A 2,833-nucleotide genomic window follows, 5' to 3' on the forward strand; every position below is an offset into this window, starting at 1 on the left:
ATTAATACTTCCAATTCATCATTTTATTCTCTCCATATGTTTATGTATGCTAGAGTAAATGTTCATGTGTTTATCTCTTGGTTTTATGATATTGATGCATGTCTATGTGTATTGATGCTATGAATCTAGAGATTGTCAAGGCATAATGCTTAAATAGAATACTCTTATGGTTTGTTTGATGGTTCATACTCAATTCTTGATGGATTGTGCCTCTACCTTAGTTTAATTAGTTTAATTTCCACGTTTTTAGCTTAGAAGTAGTGTAGTTGCTTTACTTTCTTAGATGTGAGGACAATCCATGTTTGTTGTTGGATGTTCCATACTTATGAATGCAAGTAGTATAATTCCCTAACTTGTTAGTGTGTTGATTGAGAGCTTAAAGGAATGAATAATGGCTTAGTTTGATATATTGTGCTATTCACTAGGTTATCTAGACAATGTATACTGAATTAGTTAATCCATGCTTGTTGATTCAATCAATCACACCTCTTTGTATTACAACACATGTTTCCCCTCATTTATTACACATTGAAGGTCTAGAATGGTGATGTTTAGTGATGACCTCTAGATCCCAAGACCTCTCTCTCTTGTTCTCTACCCTTTTATTTACTTTAGTTGTTTAGTATTGGATTCATTTACATTGTAGTTTAATTAACCAAACAAAAAATATTTTGATCACTCGACTTACTAATCCGACTTTCTTTCCATATTAACGTAGCCCCCAATCCCTTGGGACGATCCCTACTCACCCTAGCTATATTAGTAGTTAGAGGTAGTAGTGGTTTTATACAAATTTAAACTTAGCCACACTTTCATTGCAACTTTGGTTGGTCAACACGACTAGAACCACACCAAGTTTTGGCGCCGTTGCCGGGGATTGAATTGGCAACGCTGTGTTTTGGAAACAATTAGGAATTAGTACTTTATTGATCGTGTTTTTACTTTATTTTTTTTTTAGTTACTTATTGTGTTTGTTCTTATTTGGCTAGGTGAATTGAGCAAGGAAATCAAGTAAGGGAGAATTAAAAAGCAAGGAGCTAAGCTAAGCATAAAAAGGTCTAAAATCTAAAAATTGCAAAGCTAAGCGAAAAAATTGAAAAATGAATTGAAGTTGCTTAAGGAACCTTTGTGAGATCTTCCTAACTCAATCTCTAGTTAAATCGTCGTCCTGCGTAGTGTCAAGTTCTTACATTCTTAGATAAATCGTGAGCCCGGGTGGAGGCAATTTACTTTTCTTTGCATATTATTCAAGCATGGGAGTATGGGATCATTGAATATGGAGATTTGTTGATTGATTTGTTGTAAGAGCGAAGTGATTGCTATTTACTTGTTATTTATTTTGCTAGTGCATGCACGGTCATAGGTCATTAAATCCTACTCTTGTCCCTCCAAATTTGCATATTGAATTGGTTGTTCGTAATCATAGGGGAAGAGGTAGTTCTCATCACTTCATTTCATCAATGGATGAGCAACATGATGACCAGGTGGAGGACCTTGGTCACATAGACCAATAAGGCTTCCTCCACCCTAATGTGCGTCATGACAACATCCAAGTACCATTAGACATGCCTAGATCATTCATTCCACCACAAAACAAGGCCAAATTCCATTGGGAATGCCTCGGCCAATTTTTTGCTCCACAACCTCCTATGGTTCAAGTTAATCACGATGTTCGTTTAGCACCACTAGATAGGAATCCTCCCATTGCTTTGCGTGATCATTATGTTCCAAATGAAAATAATGCACCAACATGCATTCAATTACCCCCATTTAGAGCACATCACTATGAGATTAAACCGCAAACCATTCAAATGCTTCCTAACTATCATGGACTTCCAAGTAAAGAACCGTACAAGCATTTGGATGAGTTTCTTGAAGTGTGTTCCACTGTAAAATACACGGACATGCCAGAAGAAGTGTTAAGACTCAAATTTTTTCCTTTTACCCTTAAAGACAAAGCAAAATATTGGTTCAATAATCTTAGACCTTTCTCGATAACTTCTTGGACCGAAATGCAACAAGAGTTCTTGAAGAAGTACTACCAGGTATTAAAGACCAATGCTATGAGAAATTCCATTCGTGAATTTTCTCAAGGGAAAGGGGAACTGTTTCATGAGGCATGGGGAAGATTTAATGATTTGCTTAAGAAATGCCCACATCATGACATTCCTAAGGGGGAATTAGTCCAATACTTCTTTGAAAGTTTGCCAGATAATCAAAAAGGAATGGTAGATGCATCTATGGGTGGTTCTTACCTTGATAAACGTGAGAATGATGTTTGGCAATTGTATGAAAGTATGAGTGAAAATTCCATGCATAGATCTTTGTCCTCTAAAAATGGTAGAATTCTAGGTGGAAGGAAGAATGTCGGCTTATACCAAGTTGACAATTCAAATGACATAGCCACCAAGGTGAAATCTTTAACTCAAAGGTTTGATTAATTTTTAGTCAACCACAATTTGGCAAATCAAATGTCTCCCTCCCCTAATCATACTCATCATGTTTCAAATGAATCTTGTATAACTTGTTCTAGTGTCTTACATACTACTTCCAATTGTCCCCATGGACATATGCAAAATGAGCATCATAAACAAGTTAATGCTGCATTTGTCAACCAAGGGAATAATCTCTATGGCTCACACTATAATCCAGGATGGAGGAACCATCTAAACTTCTCTTGGAAAAGCCAACGAGAAGGCTCAAACCCTTCCCAAGGTGGTTTTCAAGGAAAGTATGTTCCGCCTCCAATATAAAGTCAATGTTCCCAAGGTTATAGATCTTCGTTTCAATCATCACATAGAAACCAATTTTCTAACTCTCATTTTCCTAATCA

General features: G+C 36.4%; 1 pseudogene; it reads right to left on the reverse strand.

Annotated features, from left to right (window-relative positions):
• Positions 1-2,068: 2,068 nt before the first annotated feature.
• LOC132305926 (small nucleolar RNA R71) lies at positions 2,069-2,167 on the reverse strand (annotated as a pseudogene).
• Between the last annotated feature and the right edge of the window lie 666 nt (positions 2,168-2,833).

The sequence above is a fragment of the Cornus florida genome, unplaced genomic scaffold (genome assembly GCF_030987335.1).
Source record: "Cornus florida cultivar Cherokee Brave unplaced genomic scaffold, ASM3098733v1 CherokeeBrave_3.0.0_Hap2_Chr04, whole genome shotgun sequence".
NCBI lineage: Eukaryota > Viridiplantae > Streptophyta > Magnoliopsida > Cornales > Cornaceae > Cornus > Cornus florida.